The 16,572-nt window shown below is 40.6% G+C and overlaps 1 protein-coding gene across 7 annotated transcripts in view; it reads right to left on the bottom strand.

Annotated features, from left to right (window-relative positions):
- The window catches only part of WDPCP (WD repeat containing planar cell polarity effector), a 171,266-nt gene that overhangs the window by 16,127 nt on the left and 138,567 nt on the right, over positions 1–16,572 (bottom strand). The window lies entirely within an intron of this gene.

The following is a 16,572-nucleotide window of genomic DNA, read 5'->3' as shown; positions in this document are numbered from 1 at the left end:
GCAAAGTTCTTAACCTGAGGTAATATTTCTGGGTTAGCGGAGTATGTAACCTGAAGCGTCTGTAACCTGAGGTACCACTGTATAGGAATTGGCTTTTCAAAGCAATTACTACAGAAGACTAGCTATGAAGTATTTATACAATCTCAATGGAGATAGTAACTGACTTTCACAGTAATTATTACTAGCTGGGACTAGAACCTGTCAAAGTGGTTTTCTATTAAAACAAGTCTCCTATTATATATTTATTCATACCCTGCCTTTGCCCCTGATGGAACCAAAGGCAACTTCTTATTCATATATTGGTGACCTGAGCTACCTGCATGTTGATCAAAACAGGAACATATTTATTAAGGTATTTGTATCTCACATTTGTAGGCAATTGGCCTTTGCATAGTGGCTTACAATGCAATAATGAAAACATTATTCTATTTAATTTAAATAGAATTTCATAAACAGTGAAAATAGAGCAATAAGTTTAAAACTTTAGAACAACATCAGCAATGAAAAACAGATTGGGATAAACACTTCCTTAAAGCCTATTTAAAAGCAGCTAAAAGAAGGTCCTAAATGTACATTCATTGGGTTCAAACCCAACATAGCAGGCTCTGGAGGAAGACCAGGAAGAATAGGAGGGCCAAGCTGGAACAGAGAGACCCTTCTCTCCCTCCAAATATACCTGGCTCCAGTGCTGAGACAGGAGTCCCAGCTCCCTCCCTTCTGGTGGGGGACAGAGTGCTGTTGGACCTGTGGAGGGATCCACGCCACTTCCTGGGGTGGCAGAGCAGGCTTCAGAGGGGCAAATGCACCTGGTGCTCTCATTTTTTATAGATTTTGAGACAAATATGACAATGAAAATTCAAAACTGGCTACTGTTTTTTTTTTGTTTTTTTTTTTTGAGATCCACAATAGTTTATTATATAATCGGGGAATATGCACATATGACATGAATTGGCAAAAGGCAGCTGACACCACTTTGCCTGTTGCTCGGGATCATCTCTGGTGTGCATCCAGCATCCAACAGTACTCAGCCAACAGGGAAGTGGACCACTTTTCACTTTTCATTATTGTAATTTCCTGATAATCGTTGGGTCTCTGGACCGTAATAAAGATTGTTGTTGTTGCAATTTCCTGATAAAACATTCACTGTGCTCATCACTAACGATACGGCAGTTGTCAGGGAAGAAATCCAAGTGGGAATGGAGAAAGTGGATCTTTAAGGACATATTGCAGCCAAGTTTGTGATACAGAGACATCTTCTCAACCAGTTCCTTGTAGTTTTCCACCCTAACATTTCCGAGAAAGTTAGTTGACACCATATGAAATGCACCCCAAGCTTTTTTCTCATCACCCTGAAGCAGGTTGTCTAACATTTTGTCTTTGATGAGCTTGCAGATCTGAAGACCCACAAAAATTCCCTCTTTAATTCTTACTTTGCTGAATTGAGGAAATTTTTCAGACAGGCACTTGAAAGCTGATCTATGGCTTTTACAAAGTTTTTCATCAGACCGAGTTTGATGTGTAGGGGCAGTAGTGAGATTTTGTTTATTTCTGCCAGTGCTGGGAGTTGCACAGTCTTCTCTCTGACATTCAAAGATTTCCTCTGATTCCAGTCTCTCTTCACAAAGTGCAAAGTCTTTGCTCGTCTGACCCATCCACATGAAAAACAGCAGTACTTTGTATATCCCAACTGCAGACCCATCAACACAGACCCTACCTTCAAGTCACAACAGAGATGCTAGCCATACTTGCTGCATTGAAGACAGTCTGTTTTAGGTTGTTGTAGGTTTCTTTCATGTAGACAGCATGTCTGACTGGAACAGATGGAATTCTATTTCCATTATGCAGCAACACCATCTTGAGACTCAATTTTGAGGAGCCTATGAATAGTCACTATTCTTGCATGGTCATGTGTGATTCTGAGGACATCCATTACATCATCTACATTGTAGCAGAACAGAAGGTCATCTTCCTTTCTGAGGAACACAGGGTCATCTTCCTTTCTGAAGTAAGGTGCAAACTGCTGCTGATGAGTATGAAATGAAATCATTAGGACATTTTCCTTGATACAGTTCCATTGTTAAAGTCTTGATCCCAGTAACTCCACTTTGGCCTTGGGTGGCTCCAGATCACAAACAAGATCATTCAGTTCTTCTTGTGCAAGATGGTATGGTGCAGATGACGGACCATGACAAACATCTGGATCATCATTAGACACTGAAGGCTGAGGAGAACCCAACATCAGTTCACCTCCCTTCTCACTGTCTCAATCGATGGAAAATTATCTTGAAGGTTCAGGAATGGTAAGTCCTTTGCCATGTGGAACTGGTCAGAAAGAAGATGGCATGTTTGGGTATGCTACTGTCCACTTCTTTTTCCTTGTGAATGATGGAGATGAACTGAGGATTAAATCTGTAAATTAAAATTTAAACCCTTTGTCCCACATGTGTGGGAGAATTATGAGAGTAAACAGGTTGTGAAGCCCTTTTAGCAGAGTGAAAACACTTATTAACTTTTGCAGCTTACTGGAAGCTATGAATTAGGAAATTACACCTTTTTATCCCTGTTTATTTGTGGTCTGCTGACCTTCCCTTCTCTGTCCCTGTAGCTAAGAATTAACCACATTTTAAGACAAAAAAAAAATGTTTACTTACATTTCAATGCAGGTAGCAAATACATCAAAGTACTATGCAGGTAAAAATACTTCTTAGTTACAAAATACAAATTAGTTCCAATATGGAGCCTGGGCTCTCAGCAGAGCCCAGGCATGTACATCTGCTCACATTGCTGGCTTGAAAGAAGAGAGACTGAGGCAAGGAGGAAAGAGAAAATATTAAGATCCTTTGTCCTATTTCCCACCACAGGAAGTAGGGGATATGACATCACACAGACCTGCCTTCTCAAGGAATACAGGAACTCTGTGAGCCTTAACCCCTTCATATGCTTATTTTGCAAATGCAACTGTCATTTTGATTGAAGATGTTCCCACAAGGATGCCTTCAGAAACAGGTGGTACCATTCAGAAGTAGCAGTCATTTGCATAATTGCTTGGCTCCCTCCAAACCATAGGAGCAGCAAATGGCTGTTTGCCCTTTTCCCACATTTTTTTTTTTGCACACGTATTGAATTGTATGTGTGGGGCCCAGGCCTTGTCCTGGTCCTCAATCTTACAGGCCTTGTCCTGGTCCTCAATCTTACATCCAAAATTGAACTGATAACACCTTTTTACTATCAGACTGATGACACTTTTCTGGCTTGCAAATGTCACTTCCCCACAAATGTAACAAAAGTTTTATCTGCAATATTAACACATTTACAAGGCATCACTACTATTGGATTTACACTGCAGGGATCACTTTTGTAGTACTTATGACACAGGGGTAAATGGGAGAGTAGCGCACAAATGACTTGCTCACCCTGCAAGACTTTGTTTTATACTAACGATTGCATCAATTTATGTCAGCAATTGACTCAACTACATTACTCAACAGCATGTCATTGGTCCTGGGAGTGGTGTGTATGATGAGCTGATGCAATATGATGCCATATGCCATATGTCTCAATTAGGAGTTTGAAATAGAGCGTTGCCAAATGAAATTGTGTAGTCAACATGGACTGGGTTGTTTATGCATGGCTATCTTTGGATCTCCTAAACAGGAGCCAATCAACAATTTTGATTGTCATTTTCATGCTCAGTACCTTGAGCTTAGTAAAGATTGGCTATTTTAATTTCAGAGGCGTTTTGTGTGTTGTGCAGCGCAACTTATATTCCACACTAAACTGCTTCATATTCTAAGCGTGTTTCTAACTGGGGTCTCTCTTCTCCTGGAGAGTGTGCAAAGCCCCATGTCTAGGCACCCAGTTGATTCTTTTGTCAGTTACACACACGTGGGTCAGATCTATTTTCCACCTCCAAATAAATTGTATAGATGAAAGGACCATGACATCCTGTAGCCAGGATCTGCTTCCTGCTGCAGCTGATAGCCCTGGTAGATATGTGTGAGTCCGACACCTTTCGCTTCATGTCATGTGGTACCACTAGACATTCCACGTCATGAAACATTCTACGTTAAAATATAGTTGAATAAATTGTGAGATAGCAGATCTCAGGTGCCCTCTAGCTGGAGGGTGGCTGAGAAGGACGAAAGAGCTCATGATGCCCTGTGCCCCCCCCAAACTGCGCCCAGGGTGACGGACCCTGTCAGAACAAAGGAAAAACATGACTGCTTGCATCCATGTCGGGGGGGGGGGGGAGGCAGAACAAAAGCTATATACAAAACAGAAACTCCCAGTGAGCAGGAAGTAAACAGGCATGTGACACACAACAGCCTGTTCCCTTTTTTAAGGTGGAATGGAAATATCCTAACACTTTTTCATCCCACTAATTTTTAATAGACAAGTAAAGTATTGGTCTCAGGGCTTATCTGGACTTACCTTTTGCCCTGCTTTTGTAATCTGTGTTTTCCACAGATGGCCGTTTGCTCCAATTGAGCTTTAAAGAGCAAGTTTAAGGGCACTTGGACACAAGAGCTTTAAAACCTGGACTGTGCCTGGAAAGAGCAGCAGAAAGTGTGGATAAGCCCTAAATCTCTCTTAATTAAATCAATGGGACCAAAAAACATTTAAATCTGAGTGAATTATTCCCAGTGTGCATTTTGCTGCCTCACTTCAACTAAACTTTAGATTTGCATTAATGTTAATTTCCCTCTTTTTGCTGTTTGTGCTTTAGAATAGTGACAGTGAAGCGATCAGGAAAATAATGGAGTAGCATATTTATAACAAGCTTTTGTAATCCCCCCAAAATATAATTTAAAGTGAATGTTTAAAGCAAAAAAACCCAAAACATTGTATATAGTACTGTTAGAAATAATTAAATCCCAGGCTTTCAGACTATGGATTAAGAAATAAAAATCCTGTTACAGACAGAGACTTTAAAAGGGTCCCCCCCCCCAAATCATAAGAACATTTCCCTTCCCACCCCGCTTTAAATCCTGTTTTATACCTTCCTTGTTCTCTGTACCCTGGATAACCTAATCTGCACACAGCTCAGGTTAATGTCCTGGGCTGCGGAAAGAATGTAAGCTAAGCATGCTATATGCCATGTCTGTTAATTTATTTGAGCCAGAGCCCCAGAAATGTTTACCAGCTTACGAGGGCAAAGATGCTGCTAAGTACCTATGATTCCTTGCTGTGTCAAGACTTGGTTTTCAGGATGGGAAACAAACATTACTGATTACTGAAATGATGTATTTTCATTCCATATAAAAAAGGAGCTACTTTACTAAAGTAGTTTCATCAAGTAAAACCTGTATACTGCAAGGCTATACGTTTCTCCCCAAAAACAATCCTATTGAGTTTGATGGGACTGAGTCTCAGATTGATGAGTATAGGTTTGCAGCCCTATACTTTCTGCTACTGCTTTCAGAGATCTACGGATTGGAACCACTGAGGCACATAACTTTTCAAGTAGACTTCACGAGCCTTAACCCATGTGCATGCCAACTCATAGCCTCACCGTTGATCCTATTCTAAGCTTTTGAGTGTCTGCAAGCATGTAAACTAGATTTTCAAAAAGCAGTTTTGAAATCCATATATCTTTTTATCTGTACATTTTTATCTGTTGGTAGCAAAGGAAAACAAAGAGATACTTGAATGAAAGCAGAATAATTTATGTTTACACCTTGATTTGTATTTTCCACAAGATGCTGCCTTTGCCCTGGGCTTCCAGTTTTCCAAAACATCTTCTTCTTCTTTGGCTTGTAGCTGAGTCTTCCATAAACACAGTCTTAACAGTGAGTCTGTAAGTGACTTTGGAGGCCAATTCTGGATCCACATGTCCTTCCACAGTGGAAACCTAGGTTTCTGGGCGGGAGTTGATCACTGTGAGGATTTGCGAAATGTGCCTTCCTCTTAGTACGTTTCTCCTTTTCATCCTGAGTCTGTGCTTCTTCAAAGTCCATGACACCTTTGGCTGTTCTCCAATTGGAGCTCTTGCAAGCCAGTGTTTCCCAGTTGTTGGTGTTTATGATACATTTTAAAAGATTTGCCTTGAGAGAGTCTTCAAACCTCTTTTGTTGACCACCAGCATTACGCTTTCCATTCTTAAGTTTGGAATAGTTGCTTTGGAAGACGATAAGCAGGCATCAAAACAACATGACCAGTCCAATGAAGTTGATGTTGAAGAATCATTGCTTCGACCCTGGTGATCTTTGCTTCTTCCAGTATACTGGCATTAGTTTGCCTGTCTTCCCAAGTGATGTGTAAAATTTTTCAGAGACACCATTGAGGGAATCTTTCAAGGAGTTGGAGATGGCATTTAGAAGTGGTCCATGTTTCACAAGCATACAGTAAGGTTGGTAGTACAATAGCTTTGTAAACAAGCATTTTGGTTTCCCTGCAGATGTTCCAGTCCTCAAACACTGCACTTCAATCGGGAAAAAGCTGCACTCAGAGCTCAGGCGATGCTGGATTTCAGCATCAATGTTGGCCCTTGTGGAAAGATAACTGCCCAGGTAGGAGAAGTGATCAACACTTTTGAATGTTACACCATTGAGTTGGATTTGTGGTGCTGCTGGGTTGTTTTGTGTTTGTTGGTGCAGCACTTTGGTTTTTTGGATGTTGAGCGATAGGCCAAGCTTTCTGTAAGCTTCTGAGATATTTATGATGGTTTGGAGGTCATCCTCTGAGTGTTCACACACGACGTTGTCATCAGCTCTATGATGGAAGTTATGGCAACCTTACTCTTTGCTTTCAGCCTACTCAGATTAAAGAGCTTTCCATCTGTTCGATACATGATTTCTACTCCAGTGGGGAGTTTCTCTTCGACAATGTGTAGGTTCATGGAGATGAAAATAATGAATTGAATTGGGGCAATAACACAACCCTGTTTAACACCTGATCCCACTGTGAATGGTTCATTTTGAGAACCACTGTTATCTGCGATTGTTGCTGTCATATTATCATGGAGGAGCCGAATGATGTTCACAAATTTATCTGGGGAGCCAATCTTCAGAAGGACAGTCCACAGGGCATTACAATTTAGTGTCGAAGTCCTTAGTCAGGTCAGTAAACGGCATATACAGGGGTTGGTTTTGCTCTCGGCATTTTTCTTCAAGCTGTTGAGCGGTGAAAATCATGTCCACTTTCCTTTGTAACATGCCACTTATTATCTTCCACCTGTTCTGCCGTTGAGGACTCCTTGGATCATTCTTTGTCTAGCTCCTCCCCTTTGACCTTACCATCTTGGATGACCCTGCTGGCCTATCGATACCCTGGACAGCTTCGCTCAGAAGGGTCATAGGAATGTGCAAGCCCACTCACCATGATTGGGTGATGATACTACTACTGTTGTTGTTATTGTTAAATTTTGAATACCATCCTATACCTGTAGATCTCAGGGTCCAGCCTGGCTGGAAGAACCAGCCACCTCTTTCCACAAGAAGCTCATAACAAATGGTCATATGATTTTACCTGCAGGCCCTTCTGAGAAGACAAGAGACTTCCCTTCCCTGTTCGGTTTAGTATGCAGTGATGCAAATACACCTTCTTTGTGCTGGCACCGTGCCCACAAACCAGGAACACTTTCGGTACTCAAATCTTCATAGTATTTTCTAGGGTGCAATGGAGTTCAAAGACATGCAGTGGCATGGAAGAATGAAGGAGCACTGACAGCTCTACTTAACAGGAGCCATTAAAATATTTACAAAGTAGCAGCTGCTCTTGCATTTAAACAGTTTCTTTGGCATGAAAAAGAAACTTGTTGATAATTGGCAGATAAGCCATGTTACTATGTTTTGAGTGTGTTTGCACTCTGCGTGGTATGCACAGCCAGTTTTGCACAATCTGATGTTTACAAAGTAATTGTAACGTATGACCTCCTTAGGCAACAGGGACAGAAGCTGCCTTTAAAATGCTGAGCAAGCATTTAATCACAACTCTTCCTGCTGATCTTTGAAAAATTCAGTACATTCAACAAATATAACTCCTCCTAAAGATAAACTATAAGATGAGAAGTGAGGGTTTCTTGGTATGTGCTTTAGGAATCACAGATGTATCCCAATGCACTACTAGTAAGCCAGACAGATGCAATTCTCTGTCTGTTAAAAAGAATACAGCAAAATGTAGCTGACAACTAGGGTAAGCAGAGAAACACTGCCAGACTGTAAGAGGTACAAACCACAGCTGTGAGCTTTTCCTGAATCAGAAATTTGTGCGTGTTTTTTTTGGACAGAACTCTAATAATGCTGACTACTGCAGGGGGTAAGGGAACTGGAGTACTGAGGAAGATGGCCAGGATGCAAATATACATTAGGGTTAATTTATTCTGGGCAATGACTTTAGCATAAACTACCTACTATGACAGATGCCTTTTTGTGGGGTACTTTCAGAAGGTTCAGTCAAAACCTTTAAGGGACAGTAATAAGTTCTTGAAGTAAACTTTCAGTTAATACATGTTTATTGAGGCTACAATACGCAAAGGGATATTTTTTGAATGGGCAAATGCCTGGATTATAAAGTGCTGCCTTTTTCCACCTTCCACAGAGGAGCTCCTAGTGATCTGTACTTTAAAACTATAGTGACAATAGGAGGCAAAAGGGGAAATTGCAACCCTAGAGATGTAGCCTTCTACTGCAAAACTACATGGTGCAGTTAGGCAATGGGATTATGCATTGCCACATCTTGCATGGTAGCTATCTTTAAATATCTAAAGAGCTGCCTTATGGAAGATGGAACAAGCTTATTTTCTTCTGCTCCAGAGGGTGGAACTCAAACCAATGGCTTCAAGTTACAAGAAAAGAGATTCCATCTAAACATCAGGAAGAACTTTTGAAAACAATTGTGAATATTTTGATAGTCAGCTGCTAAAGTTGTAAAAAAACACACAGTCTTCCCCATAAAATAAAAGTAGGCCAGAGTAAAAAGACTTCAATAAGCAGTGAAATCAGTGAGGGAGGGAACAAATTATAGCTCATGGGACAAGGCCCTGTCTTTTGTCCCACCCAGCTGTGCTTCCACCTTAGGCGGAAACAAAGAACAGTTTCTTCTTCTGAATTTAGGGAGTAGTTTGGATGCTATTGGAAGAGGTAATCACTAAAGTATCCTAGACCTTCACAGGTAATCACCGACACTTTGAATTGCGCCTGGAAGCAAACTGGCACCCCTGTACATAGCTAACATCTGTATAATGCTGAACCCAAGAGAACCCCAAGAAGGCACATCTGACTCTTCAGGAGGAATACTGCCCCATCCAGAACAGTCTGATTCCCTATTTCCAAGTCCTTCCTGACCAAGAGCACCTCTGCCTTGTCTGGACCAAGTTCAAATTTTAGTTTTCAGTCAGCCCATTTCTGTCTTCAAACACTAGTCTAAACATCAATAGCTTCTTTGTACTATATGAAAAGGAGAAGTACAGTTGTGTACCATCTGCATATTAGTTCATTTAATTTAATTAAAGCTTTTTTGATACAAACAAGATAAAAAAGGAAACAAGGAAGTGAAAAAATATAGAAAGAGAAAGAAAGAGAAAAGAAAAAGGACTTCCGATTCTGTTTGTCAGTTACATAAAAAGAATTATTCAAGGCATTCGCTCCACAACAACATCCAACTATTCCGCTTTTCTTAAACCAGTATTTTTCCAATCTTCAAACCCAAATATTGCATGCTTATCTTCTTTTTCACACAAAAAGTCCAAAAGGGGTTTCCAGTGAGTAATATTGAATTTTTTCTCTAATTAAACATATCAACTTTGACTCCAACAATTTCAGCAACAATGTCTCCATATTAAATAATGATAAATCTTTCCCTCTCTGCTGTGAACATACATTGAGACAATATTCCATAGCCATTAGTCCGCACTGAGTTCTATACCTCCAATTTCCACTTCCTGTTGTATTTACCATGCTTTTTCCTATCTCTTTAAGTTTCCATTTATGTTTCTTCCATTCTTTTTCCAAAAAGAATGTCATGGATTTAATAGCTTGGGATCACTCCAACTCTTTCTCTCTCAATTCCATCAATGTCAGTTTATTCAGGTATCTCTCCATTTATAACTTAATTTTTGTTTTCCAAAATCTCAGCTTTATCATTTAGTTGCTTCATTTCTCCATATACTTGTATAGTGAGTCCTTCAATTTCATCACATGTTCCTTCTAGTTCTGCCATAGTATCATCTTTCAGTCCTGCCAATTCTGTCATCTAGATCCTCTGTGTCATTTCTGATCCCATTTTCCATTTCAATCCTCTCTGGTTTAGTTTCATTCTTAATTTCATTTACTGTTCCTTCTAATCTTGTCAATTTTTTTATCTATTTTTTCCTCTAAAGCCTCTATTTTCCCACTAAAAGACTGTTTTGTCTGTCATCATCTGCTTAAGAATATCCAAAGTAAGCAACGACTCTGAAGATCTTCTTTCTTCCCTCTTTTTCTTTATCCCTGTGTTTTTCTTTTTCCTTGTAAGCAGCATTCTGAATGTTGAGGTTTTTCCTGCTTCACTTTTTATATTATTAGAAGTTTCGACTCTAAACAGCTTCCGTCACTTCAGCTATTTCACAGCTTGCAGCTGTCTCGTCTTGAAAACAGCACAAGATAAGCAAGGTCTATTCCCAGGAATACAGTGTCAGCTGGCAAAGTGGCTTGCAATTTCTTAAACACACTTTTGTCAAAGGAAGAATTAAAAAAAAAGTATTCCACTTGAAGCTTCACAGAGATTCCCCTTGCCCATCTAAAACTTTCTCATTTCAAGCCATAAATCCAGTTTTTTTGTTTTTTTACTTGACACCATAAACAGTAGCTTTTTCCTTCTCCTTTATTACTGAAAGTAGGTGCCGGTTTTCTCTGACAGATGCAAAAACTCTTTTAAGTTGTTAATTGCTTAAAGTTGCTTTTTCCATCAGTGAAGAGCCGATGAGAGACCTTTAGTCCACCATGATACCTCCCCCGGAAGTCCCGTGTATAACCTGCACATTGGTGATGATGTAAAAGAAAGAAATTTCAAAGATGCCAAAAAAGGGGCTCTTTATTTATACTATGACCCCCCGCAAATGGTTTAACTTTTGTTTCTTACAGACCAATCTCAAAAGTTACTGTTGTCAAAAGACTCTATATGTGTCTTTGGCCAAAACATGTTGAGCAACACACACACCCTTTGATGTCTGTGATTTTTATTTTTTATTGCACAGCACCCTTAGATGCTTCCTGGATTTTTTTAAAGTTTATTTTACTGCATATTGATGTACCTGAAACAATGTACCTGAAATATCTGGACAATCTCTCCCATATAGATGTTAGATAACATGGAGAACAAGACTGACTGCTATTCCACATCAAAATGTCCCCTTGAACTGTGCTTCTTGCTTCCCTGGATGTAGAATGGAATTTGTGTATACCCAGAAACCTCAAACTTTTGCATGGCTGGAATGTAGGCTACTGTACAAAAGTACGAGTCACATCTCCACTCACTTTTGTCTCTAGCCCTGCCCACCACTGACATGCAGTCCTCAAAATGGAAAAGGTTCCCCTCTCTACTTTAATGTGTTGAAGTGGAGTCCCTAAACACTATCTTCTGCAACTGACCCCCAAGAAAATGAACTAACTTAAGACAGCTTCTCAAAAGCAAATCCCTGCTGGACAGTCTGGAAGGAAACCAAAGACAATGGTATCAAACACTGCTGAGAGAAACAGCAGAACTAACAGGGACATAACCGCCCTGCCCCCCAGTCCAGTTCCTAGTGTATATTGTCTACCAAGGTGACTAAAGTTGTCTCAGCCTCAAACCCAGGCTTGAAACTGGATTGAACTGGCTCTGGATAATCCATTTCATCTAGGAACTCCTAAAGATGAGAAGCTTTGGGCCAAAAACCTTGCCCAAAAATTTTAATTTTGAGAATGGTTGAAAATCACTCAACATTGTGTGATTTGGAGAGGGCTTTTCAGTGATGGTCTCACAACAGCTATTTTAAGGCTGGATGGAACTACAACTTCTAAAAAGGCATTCACTACTCTCTTACCCACTTGACCCAGTGGCATAGCGTGGGGGGTGCAGGGGGGGCCGGCCGCACCGGGCGCAACACCTGGGGGTTAGGGTTAGGGTGCGCAAATCCACGGGTTAGGGGGCGTAAATTGCTTGCCTTGCACCGGGTGCTGACAACCCACGCTACGCCACTGACTTGACCAAACCTTTTCTGGCTCTTTTAATCAACAAAGATGGGCAAACATCAAGCTTTCATGTGGTTGCCTTCATGCCATCAAGGATCTTGGCCATATTCTCAAGCTCCACAAAGTGAAACATATCCTTCACAACCAGATAACCAGGTGTCAAAGGTACATTTCTAGAATTGGCAATAACCATAACATCTACATCAGAGAGGACAGCAAAATGATCCTAGTCCCAGTGTTGACACAGAGGCCACAAAGTCTGAGACACTTCCAACTGGGTTGTCTTTGTGTGAATATTGAAGGCCCCTAGCATCACCAATGTAGAAGAGTCCAGTGCCACACCTGAGATCACCCCAGCTAGCTCAAGTAGGACTGTGGGGCTAGCAAAATCCTTTTTCTAAAACATAAAGACTTAAACTTAGAAGACTGCTGAACAGAGTACCTGGTCTGGAGGATGTAACTTACGATTGCATTTTACATCTATTATATAAGATAAAAAAGTTGACATGTATTTTATATTCATTTATGTATTTATACATAGGGCTTGATCCTGTTGCCCTTTCATGAATGGATGGAAAAGCTCTCATTTATTGTATAAAATATGTTGACTGCCCAATCAGCAAAGTCCTCTGGACAGTTCACAGAAAGTTTAAATTCAGAAAACTAAAATATTACACATTATAGGAGGGTTCTTCTAACAAATACCTGGGAGCAGCAGCTGACCTCTTTCAAGAAGTGCTTATTGGTGCTTTTGAAATTCTCCAGCCAGGTTGCTGAAGTAAGACAACAGCAGCTCTTCACAATTATTTGCCCAGAAGTGAGCATCTGCAGCGTGCAGGTTTATCCAGTCCTGTCTTTCTCATGCATCGCCTCCCACACTGTTCTGGAAAGTTGCTTAACCCTCTGGAGCAGCTTTTTAAGGAGCAAATGAGATGGCAGGAGGAATAAGGGAAAATTAACTCCCACCCCCCCCTGCCCCGCACATGGGATTGCCTTGTGAGCATGGGAAAACATGGGAAATCTGGATTCAACTGATAGCTTTTCTATCCCACCTTATGCCAGATAGCCTCAAGGCAGCTTAATATGTAAAATAATACAGTAAGCATTGTGCGGCAACAATAATAAGTTGCTGCTTACATCTTGTGAAAACTTATTTTTGCCCAGGCTTTCCCTTACCCTGTTTTGTGAGTCCTCCGAATTTCTGTTTTATTTACTGTTATAAGTTTTTATACATCTGCTTTATTGATTTTAGATTTGGTTTGGTTTGGTTTTAATAATATTTTTTTGTTTGTTTTAGACTACACCACTTAAGAGATTTGAAATGTTGAGTGGTTTATACACACTTTCAAATAAAACATAAAATACAAGAAAAACCAACAGTGAAAAACCACAATAAAAAATAACAGATAAAACAGCCAGCAATTAAAAACCAGTCTAAAAAGGCAATTGATAGGGTCTCCAATGCCTTTAAAAAGGTAAAGGTAAAGGTGCCCCTGCCCGTACGGGCCAGTCGTGTCCGACTCTAGGGTTGTGCGCCCATCTCACTTAAGAGGCCGGGGGCCAGCGCTGTCCGGAGACACTTCCGGGTCATGGGGCCAGCGTGACGAAGCTGCTCTGGCGAGCCAGCACAGCACACGGAAACGCCGTTTACCTTCCCGCTATAAAGTGGTACCTATTTATCTACTTGCACTTAGGGGTGCTTTCGAACTGCTAGGTGGGCAGGAGCTGGGACCGAAAGACGGGAGCTCACCCCACCACGGGGATTCGAACCGCTGACCATGCGATCGGCAAGCCCTAGGCACTGAGGTTTTACCCACAGCGCCACCCGCGTCCAATGCCTTTGGAAATCATCAAAAGAGAAAGAGAATGGGAAAGACTTTGCCTGACACCTGAAGAATAGCAAGAAAGTCTGGGGAGGGAGTTCTGTAATTTGGTCAAGATTGTTTCTGTGCCTAATACTGAAGAAGTCCTTCATTGTTGGAATGATTTATGTGAGAGCCAAATTCCCTACATTAACACTAGGTATAAAGTAGTGCTGAGGTTATTCATATCTATCCCTTTTCAAAGTGCTTCTTCATTAGCAGTGGGATTTTCTGGAAATCTTGAACATAGAATCATAGAATCATAGAGTTGGAAGAGACCACAAGGGCCATCGAGTCCAACCCCCTGCCAAGCAGGAAACACCATCAGAGCACTCCTGACATATGGTTGTCAAGCCTCTGCTTAAAGACCTCCAAAGTAGGAGACTCCACCACACTCCTTGGCAGCAAATTCCACTGTCAAACAGCTCTTACTGTCAGGAAGTTCTTCCTAATGTTTAGGTGGAATCTTCTTTCTTGTAGTTTGGATCCATTGCTCCGTGTCCGCTTCTCTGGAGCAGCAGAAAACAACCTTTCTCCTTCCTCTATGTGACATCCTTTTATATATTTGAACATGGCTATCATATCACCCCTTAACCTCCTCTTCTCCAGGCTAAACATGCCCAGCTGCCTTAGCCGTTCCTCATAAGGCATCGTTTCCAGGCCTTTGACCATTTTGGTTGCCCTCCTCTGGACACGTTCCAGTTTGTCAGTGTCCTTCTTGAATGTCAACCTTATCCACATGGATTCCCCCCCCCCCCTGATCCCCATCTCTCTTTTTGATCTTATGGAAAAGTGAATTTTAAAAAACCAATTCCACGAAACAAATATTTTATACTATGTGCATTATTATACACTACACACACACTCTTTATTTCTCTCTCCAGGTTTTCTATAATAACCATGTTTAAGTTTACTAAAGTAACCAGATACATGATAAACCAATGCACATAACTGTAAAATAATACTTTATATACCATTAACAAAATTATGCTGCAGAGTGCAAAAGGGGGACACACAATGCAAGAGGCAGTCGGATTGTGGCTAAAGTTCAATTGGACTGGAACTATCAAATTCCATATCTAAACCTGTTTATAATGGATGCCTCCTGCATCCCTGCTCACCTAATTTTCTTGCATCAGCCTCGCAAAAATCCTAAGAGTTCTATTATTTGCATTTTATCTTGGGACAACTGAGGCTGAGGCATGTCTAGGAATTAAGTAAGTCCATCGCTCTTGGACAAGATTTCCAAGCTTAGCTCCCCACTGTATACTATAGAATTAGTGGGCATCTTAAAAAGTTGCGTTGGAAGAACAAATACTGTTATTGGAAAGGGATTTTCCTTCAACTGTACTAAGGTTTTTTTTTTCCAAAGGAGGGGAAAAAACACAGCAAAGGAATGTTAACACCTTCAGAGCTTATAATTATATATGTCTAATTTAAGCAAGGTGAAACAAAGATAAAATGTAAGACTGACATACTGTTCCTTTTAAATTTGCATTCCACAGCCAAGCAGGTAAGTTATTCTCTTGTTTTAAAGTTTGTTACTTCTCTAATTTGAACTTTTTGAATGAAAACAGGCAGTAGATACAACTGGCAGCTGAGACACTTTCTTGTGTTAACCTCAAAAATATAATATAAAGTTCATAATTTTCCTTAATGAAGTGGCTTTCAACTTAAATATTTTCAAGTTATGGCTGTTTTCTAAGAGCAAAATGAAAGACTGAACTGTCAAGATATGCCTGGCCAAATTTTTAATGGCCCAGTGCACACATTTCACTGACAAGTAACTGAAATCTGACCCAGATGCTCACCCTTTCTTGTTACTTAAAAAATGAATTGGGCTTTAACATCTAACTCCTACAGGTGTTCACATTCTCCAGCTTGTCAGTGACACAGGCCTCATTAGAGATGGTCTTAGAATGTGGTCAGGCTGAAAGATACCTAAAGACCCCACAGGTGACTTCAGTGGAACCAATTTGCCCACCTGTGCCCCTCCAGGCTTTTTGTTGGATCTGTCCTTCACAAACTCAGATTTGGAGGAGCAGTTAGTAAAATACCAGATTGTTAAAGCAATTATGGTGAATGCACTGCAGCTAGGAAGTTAAGCAATGCACGGGAAATTAATTTGATAATTCATGGTCATAAGACTGAAACTTAACATTTTAGTATAACAGTATAACCACTGCATAGAAAGCATGGTTTCTCTCAGTAATATATTGTCATTTTATTACACAGCGCATTCTGAGATGTATACAGATAAAAAAGCCTGCAGAAAATGCCTTTGCCTGGTCGTTATGGAACTCCCTTCCTCTTCAGCCCCCATGATACTGGTATTCAACAGGAGTCCTCCAAACCCCAAAATAGGCAGGAAAGTCAGCTTGCACCAGTCCCTTTCTTTGGCACCAACACAACAATTTGGTCAAATGTAGCACTGGAATAAGCAGCCTAAACTGAACCTTTAAATGTATCTATTTTGCACAGTACCGCCTTGCCAAGAAGTGTACTAAGAGGTACCATTATACACAATATGTGACAGAATGCAAACACTTCTGCCCCCACTA

Source organism: Podarcis liolepis (genome assembly GCF_965112155.1).
Source record: "Podarcis liolepis genome assembly, chromosome: 3".
Classification (NCBI taxonomy): Eukaryota; Metazoa; Chordata; class Lepidosauria; order Squamata; family Lacertidae; genus Podarcis; species Podarcis liolepis.
The sequence above is the reverse complement of the archived record's forward strand: the minus strand, read 5'-3'. Positions and strand labels throughout refer to the sequence as shown.